Raw genomic sequence first — 23,173 nt, 5'->3', positions numbered from 1 at the left:
AGCCTCCTGTCCCTGAGCCAGGCCAAGCCAGGCCTTTGTGATCAGGAGACTCAGGTCACTGCCCATCTCTTTGTTATGGTGCTAGGGACTGAATCCAAAGCTTTGTGCATTCTAGACAAGCACACTACCACTGAGCCATATATAATCAGCCCTTGGTAGTTTCTAGACAGAACACAGTGTACAGCCCAAGCTGGGCTTCAGCCTCCTAATTGCTGGGATTATAGACACATTCCACTTGGAACTAAGAATCTTGGGCCCAAAGTTCCAGATTCATAGCTAGCTTTTCCCTCACTTGTTGTCAGACATAGTTAACTCACTTCTGTTTGGTCACAGTCTCCCTAGGGCCAATCAACATTGACCAGGGCCACTGGTAAGCTTAGCATCAAGAATATGATAACAGGGCCTCCTGCCTCCTGCCTTCATGCTTCGGATAGATCATGGCCCTAAGGGCATGTGGCTTGATCATCTTCTGAAGACACCTTATTCCCAAGGTGGGCAACACAACAATTGAATTTCTGCTGCTGCAGGCATCAGATGGCATTCATCACTGGACTCCTCCCAAAGGCCATGTGGACCCCGGTGAGAATGACTTAGAAACAGCCCTGAGAGAGACTCAGGAGGAAACAGGCATAGAAGCAAGCCAGCTGACCGTTCCTGAGGGGTTCAGAAGGGAGCTCAATTATATGGCGAGGAAGAAGCCTAAAACAGTCATTTACTGGCTAGCAGAAGTGAAAGACTATGATGTAGAGATCCACCTCTCCCAGAAGCATCAAGCTTACCACTGACTAGGGCTGGATGAGCCCTGCCAGTTGACTCAGTTCGAGGAGGACACCAGTTTCTCTGCTCCACACCGGCCTGAGCTGACCAGAACAAATGCTTCCATGGCATCCTTAAGGGTTTTTGAGATGAGCCTACCCTTTCCATCCAGGGAAGGATGTGCTGGCCTTGGGCTTGCTACATCTGAGAGCATATAGGTTAGTGAAATTAAATAACTCTACTCTCAGCCAGGAAGCCCTGGATTCAATCCCTAGCATAGAAAATAATTACTTTAAAAAGAAGAGAAAGGAAGACGGATTTTAGCAAAGGAGGGGTATAGTCCTTAAAATGCCAGCCCTAAAGCACCTCTTTATCATTTATAAATAAACTTCAAGCAACTTAAAAAAAAAAGAATATGATAACAGGTACCTGCTTGCTTCTTGTCTTCTGACTGTGGACTGCGGGGATATGAGGAACCTAGGATCCCTTCCACTGTGAGGGACCGCATGTAGAACTTTGTCTTGAGTAGTCCTAGAGCTGCATGGCCACTTCTGTGGGGACCTGAAGCTGGTCACTCAGGACAGACATGACAGCAGAGTTGTCTCCAGTAGGCAGTTTGGTGTGCACAGGGCCTGGCGTTAGCCACAGTCCATAAGGCCATGGCTTTATGGCCTGCTGATGCTGGCAGCACTGTACCCAGGCTCCACAGTGGAGATGAAGATCCCCAGAGGCCGCCACCCACATGATCCCCAGAGGCAGCTGGAAGCAGGTCAGCAAGTTTGCAGTGCAGGATGGGCACTAGACCCAAGCTTCTCCTGTGAGTCCTAGGCTGGTATTGAGAGCCCTTGCCCTGACCATAATGAAGTTCTAACTCCTAATGCTTCTTCCTTTGGCAGAAAAAAAAAAGTCTTTAAAAATCCTTATCAAGGAGTAAAGAGAAAATCTATGGAAGTTTAATGAATCACCTGAATTAAAAGAACAAAAATCTGAACAACAGACCATCATGGCCCGAGGAATTGATGGGAGAGAAGTTTCTTTCCACACTGATTGGCATCACCGTTGGTGGCAGGGCAGAAGTGCAAAGGAAAGAGAGCTGAGGTAGTCCACCAGAGGACCCAAGGACCTGGGATGAATGCTCCCAACTTGGCAGCTTTTCGGGAATGGAGACACTGTGTGAAAGCCCGGAAATACTAGCAAGTGCCCAGGATTTTACCCTCCCCACCCCAATCTCCCACAGAATCACCCACCCCAGGGCTGCCCAGAGAATGATCTACAATACTCGTAGATTTCAAATGGCTGAGTTTATTAAGCATGCGTCGTGCACACTTAAAGAAAAGAGCTGGAGAAATGGCTCAGTGGCTAAGAGGACTCAAATTCAAATCCCAGCACCCACATGGCAGCTTACAACCATCTGTAACTCCAGTTCCAGGGGATCAGACACTTTCTGCTGGCTTCCAAGGGTACCAGACACTCACGTATACACGGGTACACAGGCATACATTCGGAGAAAACACCCAAACATATAAAGTAAAAGAAAAAAGAAAAGTAGAAGAATAAATAGCAAGTCACGGGAAAATAAAGGAACATCGAAGTATACATTTTTGACATTCACCAGAAGTGATTCACCTTCAGGAAGATGCCCAGCTTCAGAGCAGGGAGACCTGTCCCCAGGTGAGGCTGACAGCTTCTCTTTCCCAGCATTCTGTGCCTGGGGTTAAACAGTAACCTCTACCCCAGTTCTCAAGGATGGAAAGATTTTTAACGCCCTTGGGCTGTTCTCTGTTCTCCTTCCTGCTCCAGGACCAGGGGCCAGCCTGTCCCAACACGGGGCATCTTGGAGGATACTTGAAATAAACATGCCTGAGTTTGAGCAGGAGCCCACTTGGTCTCAGAGTCTGTTTGCAGCCAGACAAACAGCACTCGACATTTACTAACGTAATTTATATTGCTCCCGAGCTCCCACTACATCTGCGTTATATGCAGCCTACAGTGCAGGCGCGAGGGCAAGAGCCCTTCTCAGTACAGCGTAGCAACGGTACTCTGGGGGGGGGGGGGCCCCCGCCATCCCAGAACGAGGCTGGAGTCCTCTGTGAATCTGTTCATCTCACACCTGCTTTGGGAGACATAGGCCTCCTGTCACCTCACTGCCTGCTTCACTAGCCTTTCCAGGAAAACCTTAACCCTTGATGCATCCTACTTTCGACTTGGTTCCTGGAGTTCCAAGGGGAGGAGCTCACCAGGGGATGACAAGGGGCCCTGGCTGCAAAGACACTTCTTGTTCTGAATCTTCCAGGGGGGTCTCCACCAAGGCTGCCCCTCGTGCTGGGCATCCGTTTCCTTCCCTATAACATGAAGCTACTGATGGGCCTATCAAGCTGCCAGCACCTGTGCTGCCCTGCACACAGTAGGCTATCAAGAGCAGCATTAGCACAGAAAACCGTAAAGAAGGGCGCTGGCTACCTAGCCAGTTCAATCCCCAGAACCCATGTGGTAGGACCAACTTCCGCAAGTTGTCTTCTGACCCCCACACTTATACATGTGTCAGTCACATGCACACACACACACACACACACACACACACACACACTAAAAATACATTAAATACGTAAAAAATACACTATATAAAATATATAAGTACAAAAATACATTAGCACAAAATACATTAAAACACAAAACCAGACAACACCATGAAGACAAGGCAGGTGTGGTGATGTGTGCTTGTAGTCCCAGCACTTGGGAAGATGAGGTGAGGGGGATTGCCATGTATTTGAGGTCAGCCTGGGCTACGTAACACGAAACCAACAGAATACACAGTAATCGTTAAGACGCACAGAAGTATCAGAATAACAACAGTGGCAATTGTTCCTCTTCCCACCACTTGTCAGAATGAAGGCAACTTGAGTGTGCGTTTGTGTGTGCGTGTGTGTGTATGAGTGTGTTTATGTGTGTGTTTGTGTATGAGTGTGTTTATGTGTGTGTGTGTTTGTATATGAGTGTGTTTATGTGTTTGTGCATAAATGTGTGTATGTGTGTATGTGTGTATATATGTATGTATGTATATTATGTGTGTATTTGTGTATGAGTGTATGTTTTATGTGTGTGTTTGTGTATGGGTGTATGTTTTATGTGTGTGTTTGTGTATGGGTGTGTTTATGTGTATTTGTGTGTGTACGTGTATGTATGTGTATGTGTGTTTGTGTGTGTATTTCTGTGTGTATATGTGTGTATGTGTGTGTGTATTTGTGTATGTGTGTGTGTTTGTGTGTGTATGTGTATGTATGTGTATGTGTATGTGTGTGTATGTGTATGTGTGTGTATGTGTGTGTTTGTGTGTGTATGTGTGTGTTTGTGTGTGTGTGTTCATGTGTGTGTTCGTGTGTGTGTTTGTATGTTTGTGTGTGTGTATGTGTGTATGTTTGTGTATGTGTGTATGTTTGTGTATGTGTGTGTATGTGTATATGTGTTTGTGTGTGTGTGTGTGTGTGTGTGTGTGTGTGTGTGTGTGAATGTTGGGTATCATCCTTCTTAGGTTTACTTGTTTTGTTTTACCTACATGGCTGTTTAGCCTGTATGCTTGTATGTGTAACATGTGCGTGCAGTGCCCACAAAGACTAGAGGAGGATTGGCTTCCTGGAACTGCCATTACAGACAGTTGTTAGCTCCCATGTAGGTGCTGGGATCCAAGCCCAGGTCCTCTGGAAGAACAGCAAGTGCTCTTAACCACTGAGCCATCGTTCCAGTCCCTACCACCTTAAAAACAAGCAAAACAACAAAACAGAGGCATCACTGAACCTGGAGCTTTCCCATTCACAGCTAGGCTGGCTAATGGCCACCAAACCCAGAGGCTCCTCCTTCCTGTCTCTGCTTCCCTGGGGCTGGATTACAGGTGTGCCCTGCACCCAAACTTTGATATGGAGACTGAGGATTGAACACAGCTCCTCATGCCTGCACAGAGACGCTTTGCCCACCAAGCACCTCCTCAGTTCAGAGAGACTCCTCTCACTCTCACAGCCATTCCAGCAGCCCTGGGACTGACTGCTGATGGAGCCATAGATGCTGTCCCTTGGCAGCTGGGCTTGGCAATCTCCATGGCGACTTTGCTCTACCGCAGTGCCGTTCAGACCCAGGAGACAGGACAGCTCTGTTTTCAAATTGCCTACCCCACACTGTTCAAGGCCACCTCCAGGGCTGCCACAGGTGTCTGTTCCCAGCTGCCGCAGCCTCAACAGACAGTGCTGAGTGGGGCTTTTCTCAGAACTACTCTGCCCTGCTGGGTTCCAGCAACTGCGAGTCCAAGAATGCTGCTTTCTGGCAATGACTTCAGCAGTCACAGCCATTACAATGACAGCAATGACAGTCCCTAGGCACTTGTGCAAGGAGTCCCTGCCTCCTGCTCATCGTCTGCACTGACTCCGGTTCCCCATGAGACACAGGGAACAGTGGCTAGCCGTCACCAGTCTTGTCTAGCTTTAGCCAAGCCCCTTTCTCTCCCCTACCTTTTCCAGCCTGTCGGTAATGGGGAAGAGGTGGTATCTTAGTTTTCCCCTCTTCTAGTCAGCAAAGCTGAGAGAACCAGCCAGCAAGGGCAGGGAGAGGTGAAAGGACACGGGTCTACTGTACAAGCCACCGAGTTACCCCTTAACGAGCCATGGAGAAAACAAATTATCCTTGTTGTTCTTGGGAAATCTGCATGTCCCTAAGCATGCAGTTGGCATCTGGGCCTTGAGCTGGCAGTTCAGGTGAACAGGCCACAGAGCTCAGTGCCAGGACACCCGTAATTAAAACCGAAGCCATATCCGGGTTGCTCTTGGGTACAGGCCACATCCAATTGGACACTTAACGGAGACGGTGGCCTGGAGTCTCTGTGCACTTGTGGGCAAGAGGAATGGGGAAGCAGGCAGGCAGCCCAGCTTCCTTCACACGCTACCCCATCTTACTGAAGTCAAGGCAGAGAGAGGACTGCGATGCCTGGAAGGTCTGCGTCTTAAACAACTTTCCGGTAGCTGGATGCATACCGGGAGCTCAGACCCTCTTAGAGGAGAAGACATAGCAGTCCCACTCCTCACAGCCTGCTTGGTTGCAGGGCCTTGAGCTACTCGTTGATCTTGATTCTCATAGCGTGTCTGTGTGCGCATCATGTCCATGTCAGTGCCATCAAAGCCATCCGAAAACACACTTCTGTAATGAGAGAACTGGAGCTTGGAGGTGGTTTAAGCCCCTTGCCCAAAGACACACTGGTCTCTAAACCCTGCTCTGGGTTCTTCCTCAGAGTCGGGTTCCATTGGTGGCTTCTTGTTCCCCACCGTGTTGAGTAATGGCACCCTGATACTATCACACGCAAAGCAGAAGCTACCCTGGTTACAGAGGACGAAGAAGATTGTCTTGTTCCTGCCCAATGTGGCTGTCTGTTGCCAGCTTTCTGTGCAGATCAGGATAAACTATGAGGTACGCAAAGGCAAACCGGAAACACACACTCTGTGTTCTTCGTGCTGGGTTGAAGAGAATAGCCGGGGCACTCAATTTGATAGAACAATCAAAGTCTCTTCTAAGGCCCTCCTGTGGCATCAGGAATAAGAGTAATTAGATACTATGCCTTTCCCCAGACACGCATTTTCAGGAAACTGAGGTACAGCTTCAGAGCCAGCCATCACCTGGAGGGAGGCGACCGTGTTAAGATGGACACCAGCACCCACTCTCCCTGCTCCGTCCTGGAAGAGATCAGCAGGAGCATCTGCTTTGAGCATGCTGCCTGAGACAATAGCAGGTGGCAGCAGCATTTACACAGAGCCTCCAGTGTCACAGGTGTCCTTAGTAGAAGTAGGAAAGGTTGGCCTGGGCGGGCATCCTCAGCAGGAAGGCCAGGGTCAAGGGAAGGCCAACAGAAGAGAAGCGCTGAGCTGAGAGGTGGGGGATGAGCAGCAGTTTGGACCACTGTACTCAGGGTTGATTCTAGCCTGAACAGCACAGAGCGCCTGGGTTTTCATCAGTTCCTTAGTGGAGAGGAAACTGGAAATTAATATTAAAATCCCTCTGAGCGGTGTCCATAGTTTCCATATGCAATCATGCTTGGCTTTCGCTAAGTAGTAAAATGTTTATAATTTTCTTTCCAAGGTTGAGTTTAGTCATTCTCAACGAACCATTTAGTTGGCCTCATAAAGTCCTGAATTAAAGAACTCCTGTAGGTGATGCTGTAGATAGATGGGTACCGGGGCCCCGTGGACTCGGCTGGCTGCTGATGTCAAGGCTGGGGGTGCAGACTTGGAAAATTCCAGGAGGAAAAAAAATCCTCTCACATAACTGTTGTGATAGGGCAAGGTTGCCTCGCCCTCCCAGAGCACCAGTTTGACAGAAAGATCAAAGTGTATTCTAAGAGCCTTCTGTGGCATTGGTGATAACAGGAATAAGATAGTGTCCCTTTGCCCCAACACACGTTTTCAGGAAACTAAGGTATGACTGAATGGCCAGCAATCTCCTAGAGGGGAGATGACTAGGTGAGGCAAACTCTGGTGATCACAGGCATGCGGCAGCCTCCAGGGACTTCCTTGGTGATCTTTAGCGTGTGTTGGCAATGTGAAGACAGCTATAGAGTAACCTTGTGGGTCTGCAGCATACCCCATCAACCCCAGATACTCCAAGGCTGAGACAGGAGGACCGCAAAACCCAGAGCAGCCTACTGATTCTAGACACTCAGAGGCTGGGGGAATCTACAGGTACAGCATCAGAATAAAAACTTGAGGAAAAGAAAAGCTGGACGTGGAGTTCAGTGGTGGAGCTCCAGCATGTGAGAGGTCTGGTTTTATTCTCAGGACTGAAAATAAACGGGCGTACTCTTCATATCTGGACTTGAGGGCACATGGTTGCAACCTCAGCACTGGGGAGGCTGAGGCAGGAGGATTACTGCAATTTGAGCCCAGACTACATTTGAGACTAAGTATCAAAAAAACAAAGACACAAATGAATAAAATAGCAAGCTTGCTGGTCTTTGCCCTGTCTGCTGAAGCTAGAGACCTGCAAGACTGCCGAGCTCACCAACCACCCGTCTCCTGGCACAATCTTACACCTGTACCACTCATACTTGGTCACACAGACACACACGATCACACACAGTCACACAGGCACACAGCACAGACTCACAGAGATGCACAGATGTATTCCTGCCTATTTATAGACAGACACCTCTGTGTACACCTTCCCCTCTGTGTACACCTTCCCCTCTGTGTACACCTTCCCCCCTGTGTACACCTTCCCCTCTGTGTACACCTTCCCCCCGTGTATACCCTCCCCCCTGTGTACACCTTCCCCTCTGTGTACACCTTCCCCTCTGTGTACACCTTCCCCCTGTGTACACCTTCCCCCTGTGTACACCCTCCCCCCGTGTATACCCTCCCCCCTGTGTACACCTTCCCCTCTGTGTACACCTTCCCCTCTGTGTACACCTTCCCCCTGTGTACACCTTCCCCTCTGTGTACACCCTCCCCTCTGTGTACACCTTCCCCCTGTGTACACCTTCCCCTCTGTGTACACCTTCCCCTCTGTGTACACCTCCCCCCTGTGTACACCTTCCCCTCTGTGTACACCTTCCCCTCTGTGTACACCCTCCCCTCTGTGTACACCTTCCCCCTGTGTACACCCTCCCCCCTGTGTACACCTTCCCCCCTGTGTATACCTTCCCCCCTGTGTACCTTCCCCCCTGTGTACACCCTCCCCCCTGTGTACACCTTCCCCCCCCCGTGTATACCCTCCCCCCTGTGTACACCTTCCCCTCTGTGTACACCTTCCCCTCTGTGTACACCTTCCCCCCAGATGCATAGCCATTCACAACTGCTCAGAGGCAGGGCTGTGAGATGGCTTGTTAGGTAAAGGGATCTGATGCCAAATATGATGACCTGAGTTCAATCCCTAGAAGCACATGGTAGAAGAGAACTGAGTGCCTCAAGCTGTTCTCCAACGTACACACACACACACACACACACACACACACACACACACACACACCCCACACTCATAAACACATGAATGCATGCATGCATACACTGTAGCAGCCATCAACTCCACATGCATACAAAATAATACATTAAAAATAACAGCGATAAAGGAGTGGATACTTAGAAGGCCACAAACTGAGACACAGACACACTCCCACACATTAGCATACACGCGGAAGGTAAAACCTTGTATGGGACACCAGACAGTCATTTTCAGACCCATCTCCCTTCCTTGGTTGTCCTTCAGACCCTGCCTCAGCTACCACATCCCTGCCAGAGCAACACTCTCCCCAAGTCTGCCCTGCCACCCTGGCCTCTGTCACCACACAAGTCCTGATGGGCTGAATGTTGGGCCACAGCCCCGACCACAGGTAGATTTTCTCCCCCAGTCTCTGACACACTGGAAGGCGTGTACGTGCATACAAACTCACAATCCACCCTGTCACAGAGGACCAGTGCCTCTCCATCCTCCCCCAGCCACTTCTGTACCACTTCAGCCTGCCCCCGCTCCTGCCGCCAAACCAGCTTTGGTCTTGCAGACACCCTGTATCTGTCTGTCTCTTGCATCCACCAACAACTTGAGCTATGGCAAGTGGGAGAGGGTGTGAGGCCTGATGGAGGCTGTTATTCTTAGCCCTGTCACTGAACACTTCCCCTCTCCAACTCTGTCTCTGCCCGCCTAGCACCCTCCCCAGAGCTAGAGGCCAGCTGATCTCCCCCCACCCCCCACCCCCCACCCCCCACCCCCCCACCCCACCCCCACCCCCCCACCCCACCCCCACCCCCCACCCCCGTCTATGGAGTGGAGTCCAGCAGGAGGGGCAGGAGGAGGCTGCAGCCACTTCGCAGGAGCAGAAAATGGGATTTATTCCTGCTGTCCCCCCTCCAGTTCTGCCCCTAGTGCTCAGGGAACAGCTGCTTGGGGACTTGGGGGAGGAGGGAATTTGCAATGGAAATACTTGCTGGTCTGAAGCACTTGGTACCTATCTACTTTGGGTGTGTTCTTCCTCCCTCCCCCTCCTCACCCTTGTCCATTCCTTCCTCCTTTTTGAGTCAGATACTAGGGATTGACCTTAGGGCTCTATGAATGATAGATTTACCACTGACCTATATCCCCAGCCCTCCTGACACCTTCCATTCTGACTCAGGATTTGACTGAATTCAGGCTAGCCTTGAACTCATTATTCTATAGCCCAGGCAGGCAGTCCTTGAACTTGAGGTTCTCTTTCCTCAACCTCCCCAAAAGCTGGGTCTCATGGCTTGCCCACCAGGCTCTGTCCTACACCAGTTTTTCTTCTCTTGCTTGTGTTGGAAACCATACTTGGGTGAGATGGGCTTGTTTTTGCCTCAGAAACCACTAAGTCCCAGGCCTCTTCTGCAACCTGGTTCTCACACCATCCTCCCTTCAACAGTGGCTAGAAGGGGAGGGACAGGGCTTTACTTCAGGAAGGCCCTGGTGTTCTAACCCAGCTTGCTTGGAATTTTTCTCTTCCAGTTTCAGACAACCCCAGTGTCTTCCCTGCCCCCACCTTCCTGCCAGTTCACTTTGCTCTGAAGATGTTCTCCAAGTGTCACCCAGAAGGGGACACACCCTGACTACCCCCCCTCAGCCTGGTACATGCTGGCTCCTCCTTCACCTGAGTAAACTCAGAACCCAGTCAGGAGTCCTCAGTCCTGGGAAACCACCACCACCACCACAGCTCTAGCCCTCATGTGGGTTGCTTTTAATTTGCTTTTTGTTCTTGTATTGGCATCACCTCAATCTTCCTTGAGCCCTTGCCTGATAGGACCCTTAATCTGGCATGCCGATAGCTAGGAGAGTGTTTGCCTAACATTCCTGAGGCCCTAATTTTGATCCCCAACACTGCATAAACCAGGTATGGTGGCCCTTTCCTTTAGTACCAGGACACTTGAGGTGGAATCCATCCATCTTGAGACCCTACCTCAGAAAAACACAACACACAAAACCCAATGCTGAACAGGCATTACTGTGCCTGGTCCTAGGCTCCATTTTTTAGGGAGGAAGCTACAAGGTCTGCCCGTTGATGTGTTTCTTCATGTTTGTGGTATTTCCCCATCCTCTCTGATAGTGTCAAATTATGTTGGAAGAGAGTTCTATGTAGTTACCTTTAAGAGACAAGAGTGCTTGCCAGGCATGGTAGACACCTGTAACCCCAGTACTCAAGAGGCAGAGGCTGAAAAGTCAGGAGTTCAATGTCATTTTCATCTACATAATGGTTCCAGGGCAGCCTGGCCCATGTTGAAACTGTTGGCGGGTACCTGTATAAATAAGCATTCTTTAAAAAAACAAACAAACAAACAAACAAACAAAACCAAGAACTATTCCAGATGTGACTTGAGAACGCTGGGATAAGAAGAAAGATCATTGCTTTATCAAGACAGATGAGCTTCAGAATTTCAGCCCAAGTAAAATGGATGCTTAGCTTTTCCTCCCTCAACAAGCTTAACTGGAAGGAAGGATGGGGTTACCCGGGGTAACCACAGTAGCCACCAGGAGGCCTGGGACAGGGACCTGAGAAGTGACAACACACGCACAGAGGGAGACCCAAGCTTGGGAAGCCCAGAGGTTACTGGCTGCAGAAGTCCCTAATTTAGAGCCCTCGGCCTCAGCAGAGAGAGGAGCCCTGCCCTCTACCAGGACAGTGGCCTTATAGGAGATGGCTCTAAGACCTAAGCTTCAGGAGGATTCTCCAGAGCCTTGCTAATCCATCTCGTCCTATCTCCCAACCCAGAGAGCCCATTGGAAGGCCTTGCTGCCTGGCTTACCTCATGCCTGGCCCACTCAACTCTTTAGGAGATTAAAACATACGCATGTACACACACACACACACACACACACACACACACACACACACACACACACTTCTGAATCTGAAATGCCACACAGCACTCAGACAAAGACCCCTTTCTGTGGAGTTCCACCCCCCTCCCCACACCTCTCTCCTCTCCCCACCCCCCACCCCCTTCCTTACTGCAGGCTAAATTGGCAGTGGGAAGGTTTTGAGTCAACAAATGCAGTAGGGTGGGGAAGGGAGCCCTGAAGGGGATTCCTGTCTGGGAAACATTTGCTGACAGCAGTTACTGTGACCAGGAGGGCCCCCGGCAGCAGCCAGGCACACAGCCCCTGCCTGCCCCCTGCCTCTCCTAATTGCAACTCTCCCCCAGCCTGCTCCTATTCTGTCATTTACACACTAAACAAGCTGTGGACACCTGCCATGTGTCCCGCACCTGCCTGCCCTTGCTCTGTTCACCCTTTCAAGCCATCCTCACAAGGGCCTAAGTTAGCATCTCCATTCCGGCTAACAAAAGGGAAAGCTGAAAGCCATCCACTGAAGTGACTCTCCCCAAGTCCCGGGCTTAGAAGCAGAGTTGGAATTTGAGCTGTGGCCCACAGTTGTAGTTCCAGTTACTCAGGAAGCGGAGTTCCAGTCCAGCCTGGGCATGAGACCCTGTCTCAAAAATGTTAGAAATCAATCAACCAAACCCATTAAAAGTCCACATATGTCTGCATGTATAGATTCTGTTCAGTGTTGGGAAACCAGGCTCAGGTGATGAGCTTCACAAAAGCATAGACTTCACCACTGTAGAAATAAAATTAGAGCACTTAAACGATTATTTATCCTTATTTTAGGTGTATGAGTGCTTTGCTTGCATGTGTGTCTGTACACCATGTCTGGTGACCAAGGGGACACAAGAGCCCCTGGAACTGGAGTTACATTCAGTTGTGAGTCATCCTGTGGGTGCGAGACACTGAACTCAGGTCGTTTAAAACAGTCAGTACCCTTAAAGGCCGAGCCGCCTCTCCAGGTCCATAGGCAGTTCAAACAAAAACCAAATAGACAGAAAGCTTGAACCTAGTGTGGGCTTACAGTCAGTGCTGCCCATATGACACTCACGCTACGAGCATTATTAGACTTTTGAAAGGAGGGAAAGTTTCAAAGTGGAGGAGGTTCAAGAGGAGAGTGCTTCTCTGGTTGGAAGCGTCTGTGTCTGGATTCTACACCCCAGACAGTGAACATTCAATGAGTACGTGCTGCAGGTTACAGGTGGGACAGGATCCCTAAGCAAGGAAAGCAAATGAATGGGAGTTCCATCGGACCCCAAAGATGCCTGTGATCTTGGGGTAGAGAAGGAAAAATATATATACATACACATACATATTGGTCTTTTTAGTTTTATTATGTGTAGGTATAGCCTGCATGTCTGTGCATGCACTGAGAAGGCCAGAGGAGGGTGTTAGAACCCCTGGAACTGGAGTTACAGGTGATTGTAAGTCACTATGTGAACGCTGGGAACTGAACCAGGGTCCTCTGCAGGAGCAGCAAGCAGACCACAGCAAGTGCTTTATCTGACCAGCCCCAAGAAGGAATTCTTGAGACACAAAAAGAACATACATTAAAATTAAGATGATTTGCTCTTCAGAAAAACACGGTCTCCAAGGAAGGGACTGTTCCATATCCTCAGACGATGAGAAGTCCTCATCCCCAGAGTGTGCTAAAAACACTGAAAATGCATATGACATAAATGGACAGCAAAATTGTCGGGGGAGGGGGGGTGCAAATCAAGATGATGTACCAGAAAGCAGGTGATTTGTTAGGAATCAGTGAAAACTCCAGTGAGATTCTGTGACCAACATCCTAGGTAGAACAGCAAAAATAAAAAGTCTGATAAAATCAAGTGCTGGGGAAGACGTGGGAAGGGCTCAAGCATCTCTTTGCAAGCAGCTGCCAGCACTGAGGTAGTACTGCCAAGCACATGGAACCCAGACACAAATACAGGAAGACTCTGGGCAGGCATTGCTCATGGACTGTGCAACTGAACACAACAAATATCCAACAGCTACAGACTGGGGGAGCTGAGAAGTGGTTATACAAGTGAGGAGGGTAGCTTATTCTGCCAGAGGGGCTAGGATGCTTAGCAACATTTACACATTAGAGGGGAGTGGGGAGGAGAGCATCAGAATATCCAAAAGACAGGCAGGGGGCAGGGACATGTTGACATGCAGCCCCTTGGGCCACCATAAGAAGTCTGGCTCAGGTCTCAAAGTGGAAGGTAGTGAGAAGAAGGTAGACAGAGGAGGCCAAGTGGACGCTCTTGCTGGACATGGAAGAGTCTGGGAAGGAGTACAATGTAGCCAGAGAGATGGGGCAGGCTGGAAGGACAGCTTTGGTGCACAGCCCACAAGATGTGGCATTTGGGGGTGGGAGGAGAAAAGGAAGGCAACTTCCTAGTGTCTGGCTTGGGGACAAGGTGGATGGGAATGTTGTTACCAAATGTAGCAAGGAAGAGAGTAGGGCCCAGTACAAGGCCTAGCTGGGAAGGAAGCTTTGGAGGTGCTCACAGGACAGACAGACCAACATCCAGGACACCAGGACATGCCACTTTGACTCGGATCCACGTATCAGACAGACTGGAACAAGAAGCTAAGATGTGTCTGTGTGTCCAAGCCTGATGGCGGTGGGGATCTGAAATTCCAGCGTTCACTAGGCTGCGGCAGTAGGACCTGGAATCCAAGACCAATCTGGGCTACACGCCGTGCCATAGTTTGTCAGAAAATAAAAGAAAGGAAGGAAGGAAGGAAGGAAGGAAGGAAGGAAGGAAGGAAGGAAGGAAGGAAGGAAAGAAGGAAGGAAGGAAAGAAGGAAGGAAGGAAGGAAAGAAGGAAGGAAGGAAAGAAGGAAGGAAGGAAAGAAGGAAGGAAGGAAGGAAAGAAGGAAGGAAGGAAAGAAGGAAGGAAAGAAGGAAAGAAGGAAGGAAGGAAAGAGGGAAGGAAGGAAAGAAGGAAGAAAGGAAGGAGGGAAGGAAGGAAAGAAGGAAGGAAGGAAGGAAAGAAGGAAGGAGGGAAGGAAAGAAGGAAGGAAGGCAGGAAGGAGGGAAGTAAAGAAGGAAGGAAGGAGGGAAGGAAAGAAGGAAGGAAAGAAGGAAGGAAGGAGGGAAGGAAGGAAAGAAGGAAGGAAGGAGGGAGGGAAGGAAGGAAGGAAAGAAGGAAGGAAGGAAAGAAGGAAGGAAGGAAAGAAGGAAGGAAGTAAATAAGGAAGGAAGGAAAGAAGGAAGGAGGGAAGGGAAGAAGGAAGGAAGGCAGGAAGGAGGGAAGTAAAGAAAGAAGAAGGGAAGTAAAGAAGGAAGGAAGGAGGGAAGGAAAGAAGGAAGGAAGGAAGGAAGGAAGGAGCAGCAGCTCATGGGAACACGAGACTATTTGGGGAGGTGGGCAAGATAAAAATAAATCAAGACCGAACCCTGAGGAGCCTTATAGAAGCAAAGGGCTCAGCAGAAGCAGGTGCACAAGTAACCTGTGAAGACCTGGGGGAGCTACAGCCAAGGCTGAGATAAAGTCAGAGACCAGGGGTTGGTGTGGGGTCAGAGGCTGAGAGGAAATGGGGCATCAAATAGGAGGGGTGGGCCTATACAGTGGGAGTCAGGGTCCCTCTGGCCTCAGGTTTTCTATTTTCCCTGCTAATTACAGGTGAGAGAGGGGGCCACCAGGAAGCTGAGCGGGTGGTGAAGGTTTAGAACAGAGGCTGACCACTGGGGCCCGGAGGCCAGGCTGAAGTCAGGGGCCATAAATCTGGGGTGGCACCAGTTTGCACGGTTGGTTGGTTTTCCTGTGCCTTCCAGTAGCCTGGAAATCGTGATGGGGAAAGCAGATGACTGGGTCGTCCAGGGCTGGGGAAGGCAGGGCACGGGGCCGTGGGAATAGAGATGGCAGATCCCAACACATCACCAGGGAGAAAGGAGAGCCAGAGAGAGGAAGGAGAGCTTGGCAGCGTCTGCGGTCGGCACTCGGTTCCGTAGCTGAGTGAAAGAGAATGGGAGAGGCCTGTGAATGGAGCCCGGCTTCGTGAAAAGAAGGGAAATAAGTTCCGGCCCACAAGGAGGAAGCTGGCATTTAAGACTGTGTAGGTATCCAGTGTGTACGGTGTCACACATCTATAATGTCACCCTTGCAGGACACTGAAGCAGGAGGTTGTGGGGTTTGAGCCAACCTGGGCTACACCGTGAGGCCCTGGCTCCAAAAACAAAACAAACAGAAAAGCTCAGTGCAAGTCAACGAACACAAAGATCTCTTAGAAAAGGATTCCTTTCATTTTCAATGGTGTGTATATGCCTGGGTTTGTGCAGTGCCTGAGGAGGTCAAAAGAGGGTGTCAGACCCCCTGGAACTGGAGTTAGATGCTTGACGTGGGTGCTGGGAACCTAACTCTGGTCCTCTGTGAGAGCGGCATATGCTTTATCTAACCACTGAGCCATCCTCTCAGCCTCAGCGAAAAAGATCAGACAATATGTGGGTGACTGAGAGGAAGAGATGATCCTTGGAGATCTGGGTCACAGGAATGAGATATGAGGATGTAGGGATGCTGGAGGTTTAGGCAATTTCCCAGGATGACAGCAGGAGGTAGGAGGTAGAGGGACCTGTTACTGTGTCTTCTTGTCTGGGGAGACTCTGGCTGGATAACCCATGTGACCGGCCAGGGTTGGGTAATGGGTGCTGTAGCTAGAGCCGAATCTGGTGACCTCCCGTGGAAGAGGAAGTGGGGGGCACCGAGATGGTAGACTGAGGCAGAAGAATACTGACAATCCCTCCCACCTGACTTGCTTTGGCCTCTGACCTCCTGTTATTTTGAGTGCACATATGTCTGTGTAAGGGCATTGAATCCTCCTGAAGCAGGAGTTACAGGTAGTCGTGAGATGCCATGCGGGTGTTTGGAATTGAACCTGAGTCCTCTGGAAGAGCAGCCAGAGGACCTGCTCCCCTGAGAGCTGTTCTTGACTTGCTTTATTCTTTGAACCTGAAACACATCACTCTCCCTGGCATGCACACAGCCCTGATGTTGATTTCCTGTAAGCCACAGTGTGGGGCTTTCCCTCACAGGAAGATTGTAGCCCCGGTATGCTGTGATCCCACAGGTTCTGAGAAATGGGTTGTAGCCGCAGGAGTATGGTATGATGGAAAGTGCTGGGACACTCTGTCCCTCCTCTGTCCTGTCCACATTGCCTTGGAGCACACGGCCATTTTCTATCCTCCAAGCTGCTGTGTTAAAGTAACACAGAGATGTCCATGACCTTGTCAGTGGGAAAGGAAGGTAGGCAGAGTTCCTGGGGCAACACTCTGCCTAAATGCCCTCAAAGCTTTCAAGGCCTAGCTAGGGTAAGGGCTTCGCCCCTCATTGACGCCCACTTACTTATATCAGGTACTTGGGTAAGACAAAGATTTTAATCTTTCCGAGTGGTCGTTTGGGGTTTGTTTTCCATACAACTTTGTCTTGGAGCAAGGCCTCTGAAGGAGGTCTGGGGACAACGTGACAGGGTTCTATATAGAGCAGCTCCTATTCTGGTCCTGGGGTCAGTAGATCCTGATAGATTCCTGGGATGAGGACTTGTCAAATGAGGAGACCCCCCCCCCCACACACACAAACACACACACAGGGACAAGACTGGGGCGTGGGGGTGTGGAGGTTCCAGAAGTTGCCAGAGAGACTTTGTAGATATTTGGCCAAGCCAGCGCTCTGACGTAATGGGTGTGGGTCAGGACCTCGAGAGTTGTTGAAAGTGAAGGAACTTCTGAGTGAGCAGGGCTTTGAGGAATATGCTAAAGCATATAGTGGGGCTAACACATGTGTGAGCGCCTCTCAGCCAGTCATGTGATACCACATAAATAAGCCCATACTCAACACTAGGAGGAGGAGGAGGATCCTTTCCATAGGCCACACTGGGGATGGTCCAGCAGACATGGCCTCCCCCTTTCCCTCCAGTGTTTTTGCATACCGAGTGCCTTGGCTAGCCCCTGCAGCTCACCCTGTCAGGCCCCATCTGCACTCGGGGGCCCTGTGCAGCAGTTGAACCAGGGCCCCTTACCTGTGAAAAGGAGGATGTGAGTAAATGACCACCATCCTGCCCACAGCGAAGGTTCGCACGAACGCAGCTGCATACAGATGCAGGGGTTCACTCACAGCTCGGCCGTACTGTGCCTTCCACGCATCCTTCCTCACTTGCTCGCTGTCTGGTCTTGGCCAGGGAGTCTGTGACAGGGTGCTGACAGAGGCAGTGACCGTGCCCAAGGAGATGGCCGGTTGGGGGTCGCAGTTGTGGAGTGTCGAGGCTGAGACACCTGTGACCATTAGGAAGGTTTTGATGAGCCTTCTCCACCAAGCAGCTTCCTCCCCCGGCTCTGCGGTCTATCAAGACTTCCTGTTCGCTCCCAAGCAGATGGAGGTGGAATCTCTCAGTACCTATTCCCATTCATAAATCACAGCCCTTCTTGGGTGCTAAAGCCACCAATCTAATTATAGTGGCGTGTGTGTGTGTGTGTGTGTGTGTGTGTGTGTGTGTGTGTTTGTGTGTGTACACACATATGCGTGCATTTGTGCATGCACAAGAGTGGCTGTGTATGTGTGTGTCCGTGAGCATGCATGCATGTGTGTACACACGCGTGTGCACATGTATAGGAAGAGGAGCTGTGAGTGTGCACAGAATGCACTACGAGGGAGGCAGGGTGAGCCGAGACTGTCACTCATCTGGTTATGTGCGAAGAGTTTGTGAGATGGTACGTTGCTATGTGCACCTGTGTGTGGGACCCGCTTGCCCTCTGTGCTGAGCTCATCCTGGAATACAGTCCCCAACCTCAAATGGCCCTTACCTGCAAATGAAGGCTGGGATGGGAAGAGGGCAAGAAAGCTACCCTAGCCGCTTAGTGTGCCCAGAGGACACTGTCCCTGCTCACAGTGTTTACAGCCCCTCCTTGTGCTAAGGGACTCCCACTTCAGCCTGAGGAGCCTGATCTTACCAGGACCCTTGGAGTCTGTTCCTTCAAGGGCTCCTCCTTCTTCATTGGCTCCAGAGAAAGTCATTTGTCTATGTCCCCTTATTGGTCTCCACTCCTCGTCTCCCTTCCAAGTTGTGGCTGAGAGGACCCATGGATATAACCTACCATTCCACTTCACAGCCCTCTTCCCCGCCCCCTCCCCCGTCCCCTCCCTCCCCCCAGCACCTCTGCAAGGGCTGTAAGCCAGCCCAATAGACAGAGCATTTGAGGGAAAGGGTTCTAAGAAGCCGGGAGGATTACTATAGATCTGAGGCCGGCCTAGGCTACTGAGTTTATGGCTAACCTGCGATACAGAGAAACCCTGTCTGAAAAACGGAAACAAACAATAATAAAGTGAGAGGGGGGCTGGGCATGTAGCTCGGAGATTGCCACTCACTGCACTTCTCTAGGACCAAGACTCTGTCTGGGCTGGCCTAGCATGCCGTGGGTTGGGGAGGAACACAGGAGAAAGTCGTTCAGGAGGAGGGCCTGTGCCAATGCCCTGCTATCATCACGTCTGGTTCTTCTTTTAACTAACCAGCACTATCTCCATTTGACAGATGGAGATTGAGCTCTGGAGAAACTCGACCCAGCATTGCTCCTGCGGCTCGGGCCAGACTCCTGCCTGCCTGTACCGGAGACTTCGGCGCAGAGCCCAACCCTCTCCTTTGCAGGAGGCCCCGCCCACCCCGGAGCTCCTCCGCCCCACCCAACACCCCACTGCCCCGCCCCGCCCCGTCTTTTATCACTGCTAGTAATGTTTGTTTTCCCAACACCTTCACAATTACCAGGGAGTCTGCAAACGCGGTGTGGCTGAGACGCGGCTCCAGCGGAGAGCTGGGAGCTCCCTTCCCGGAAGGATGCCCAAACAGTTCGCACCTGCCCCAGAGAAGGAGCCTGGCTGGCACAGGCTTTGACTGAAGGAGCTGTGAACAAGGCCAGGAGGAGATGCTGAAACAGGCCAGGCGGAGATGCTTCTCGTTAACTTCTCTTCATAAAAGCCTCGAGTTCCTACATCCAGCTGGTGTCTGAATGGGGGCTGATCATAAAACAGGGAGGCCTGGAGGCGAAGGGCAGCTGGCTGGCCAGTGGGCTTTATAAGGAGGGTTTATGGACTCTGCTGAGATGTAGTGATGAGAAGCCAAACTTTAAACATCCTCCTAAAGTTCACTTTCACTCCCCTGGGGCTTCTAGCTGAGTAGGATAGAGGAGAAGGCCTGCTGACGAGCCAGGGGAGGAACAGTAAGGGGGCATGAGCCACTGCACCCAGAGGAAGCAGGCACAAGTCACAGCAGGAAAGCTGTGAGTTAGATGTGAGGAAGGACTTCCCTCTGGGCTGGGACATAGGATGATAGGGATAGAGGTGAATGGACAGACTTATTTCTGTCATCATTGCCCGGTAAGAGGTTGTTTTCATTCCCAGCAGCCTTTGCTAGTGGGAGGGGCTCATGTTAGGATCAAGATCTGCCCCAGAGTAGAAGCCTGCATCAGGGGCCAGCACTAGCCAGGTCCTCTCTGGGCTGAGATGTGACAACTTTTCTCCTTGTACTGTGTGCATAGGAAGACAGGGCAAAAGCTCACCAGTCAGAGACAAAAGACAGAAGCAGAAAGAACGAGAAAGGTAAGGTAGAGATGGGGACCAACATGTCTGCTTCCCAGGTTGGCAGGACCCTGTGGTGGAACTAGCTCTCATTTCACTGCCATGAGGTTGGTTTGGCTCCAGGAGCAGTCTGCCTGGCCCACCTGTGGCTTCCCAGCTGGGTCTTGGGCCCCAGATTCTGATTCAAACCCAGGGCAGGCCCTGCAGAACCAGGCTGGACCCATACAGGTGACCTCTCCAGGACTTTGCTGCCCAGAATGCCCTGTGAGGCTCTCTGTAGTTGCTCCCCGAAGAGCTTGCTAGCTGGAGGGACAGGGAAGTGGAGTCCATACACTCCTTTGGCAGGTGAGCCTGGTCCAGTCCTTTCAGAATTCACAGTAGGAAAAAAAAAATTAGGCACAGAAGAAAACACTGAGTGTCCCTGCCTCAGGCCTGGAGCTTCATACCCTCAGGAGAAGTAGGCTCACTTTCGAAGGATAGGGATAGAGGTCAGATAGGAACCAGGCCAGAGAGATTGCTCAATTTGCCTGCAGCCACAGAGCCACCAGGACCAGGGAAAGACTCCAGTGTTCGGTTGAGAAACAAAGACCTTTGCTTTCCAGGGCTGCTGGTAGGAGAGGGACAGAGGGAGGCTGCACCAGGACACCAGGTGGTGTCTTTCGCAAGACCCCAGGAAATCTGCAGACCCAGAAGCTCTTCATCCAAGCATCCTAAGAATGATAGAGGTGCTGAGAGGCCTGGTCTTTACTGCCTCAGCCTCCCAAGGCTCCTGGAGCTGGGGGCTGGGGAAACACTTGACAGGGCACCGAAACTTCTGAAGGGCATTCATTAGAGGCCACATGCACTCGAGCGTGGCTAGGGGCTCTCAGGGCTGGGTTAGGGAAGTCGTTTTCTCAGAGGCTGGGAGGTAGGTAGACCTGAGTTAGTACCCTGGAACCGCCACCATTCACTGACGGACAGTACTGAACCTTAGCCCTCTAAGAAGCGATTATCAAAGCCCGTACTTTGTATCCTGTGGAGCCTGTTCCAATCCCCTTGTGCCCATGCCTCCTGCCTTGCATACAGCTGTGTAGAAGCCAGGGTAGGCTCCACCAGGATGACACCCTCCACACATCAACACATACTTGGCTGTCCCTCTGCTCCTTTTTGGCTCTCAAGGGGCCACTACTAACCCATTCTCAGTGATGTGAGGGAGTCTGGGATGGTTCTGAGACACGAAGAGAGCCATCGTGGGTGGGGTACAGGAAGTACCCTGTGCACGATGAACACTGAGTACCCAGCAGGAAACCCAAAACTTCTGGCATCCAGGGGACACATTCTACAGTGTGGCCAGTAGACACAGGTGCCACTTAGTGCTGTCTGGGAAATCGCTCAGAGAACTGAGCAAAAAGCACAGGCTAATCGTTTTATTAATTAATTTGTGATTAATTAATAATTATTAATCATTAAATTCAGAAGAGGTTGGATCTTATGGCTTGGAATGGTTGTAATGGCCACTACAATATGCTATGCCAAAGTATTCCCCCTCACCCCGTAGACGAACCAGAATGCATTTGAAGCACATAGCAGATTGTAGTCGTGATATGTAATGGGAAAGAACTGCTCCCAGTCAGTGTGCAGGCATCAACCTGCCCACTGTCAGCTTGACCCCCACGTCTGGCTGAAGGATGCTGTGTATCAGTGATCTGGCCTTTCAGCTGAGGTGTGGGTGCCAGAGCCTGGAGGAGGTACGCCTTCCTGAGCCTACAGAAGAAGCACTGACTGGTGCTGGCCACCAAGGGGGACGTGCAGAGAGCCGGGCACAGGAGCAGGCTGGAAACCTGCAGCAAACAGGTTCCCAGGACCCCTGTGCCCACCAGACAGCCAGGCACCACAGCACAACCACCAGGTGGCCAGCAACTCGTGACCCAGTTCCAGGCCCAGGCAACTTGGGCGAGGGAAGGAAACAGAAACAGGCAACATGATGAGGTGAGGGCTTTGGGCTCCAGGAGCAGCACGAAGGCTCACCCGGCCCTGCCTCTGGGAGCAGGCCTGGGCCGCTGCAACTAGAAAGGCAGCCATACTACATACCTGTAATTAGGCAGAGTGCTTGTTTTAGTCGTTTAGGACAGGACAGCCCTAGCAGACTCTCCCCGGGACTTGACCATTCACTAGAAATTAAAAAATTCCTTTGTTATAAAGTTCCCACCAAGGACTGGCCAGTAGCTGGCCCTGCAGAGAAACATCCAAGTATCCAGGCAGACCATTCCCAGAAAAGGACAAATTGCCCTGCTGGTTCTGCACAGGACTTAAGACAGTGAGCGCTCCTGTGAGGACTTGGGAGGATACTGCTTTCTTCTCTGCGGGGGTGGGGGTGGGCAGGGAGAATGAACTTGCACATCTACCCAGAAGTCAAGAGTCCATCTGAGAGAGGAAGGCTTGGGGTAGGGGTCTCCATATTCCCTATTCCGGGTTTCCTAAGAAAGGCTGCTCTTGAGTTCGTAGAATCAGCTCTGAGTTCTTCCAAGGTCCCTTCTGTCTGGGCCCTTAAGCAACTGGGAATGGCTTCAGTTGTAGGCCAGAGCTGAGGTGGATGGGGACAGGGGCACCAAGTGCATTTCCAGTACTATGGGTTTCTTTGGGGGAAAGAGAGTGGAGGGTTCACACGCTTCTTTTTTTGCGCTCTGGAAAGTGAACGGAGGCATGGCATTGTCTATTTTGTCGTTCTACTGTCTACACAGCATCTGAAAGAAGTTGAATGCAGAGAAGAGCAAGATGTTCTGTAAAGTGTGAAACTGTGCCAAGCATCATGGCCCAGGACTTAATCCCAGCACTCGGGAGGCAGAGGCTGGTGGATCTCTGTGGGTTCCAGGCCCTCCTGGTCTACAAAGTGAATCCAGGGTAGCCAGAGCTACACAGAGAAACCCCGTCTCGACATACACACCAACCCCCCACCCAAATGTAAAGTGGGAGAATTCCAGTGACCTGAGCCCCAGAGCCTTATGTCAGCAGCTCCTAGTGGCCAGGGCGCTGT

At 51.0% G+C, this 23,173-nt stretch overlaps 1 pseudogene; it reads left to right on the top strand.

Moving 5' to 3' along the window:
• Positions 1-293: 293 nt before the first annotated feature.
• Positions 294-1,642, top strand: Nudt2-ps1 (nudix hydrolase 2, pseudogene 1; annotated as a pseudogene).
• The last annotated feature ends 21,531 nt before the right edge of the window (positions 1,643-23,173 follow it).

The sequence above is a fragment of the Rattus norvegicus genome, chromosome 11, assembly GCF_036323735.1.
Source record: "Rattus norvegicus strain BN/NHsdMcwi chromosome 11, GRCr8, whole genome shotgun sequence".
NCBI lineage: Eukaryota > Metazoa > Chordata > Mammalia > Rodentia > Muridae > Rattus > Rattus norvegicus.
The sequence above is the reverse complement of the archived record's forward strand: the minus strand, read 5'-3'. Positions and strand labels throughout refer to the sequence as shown.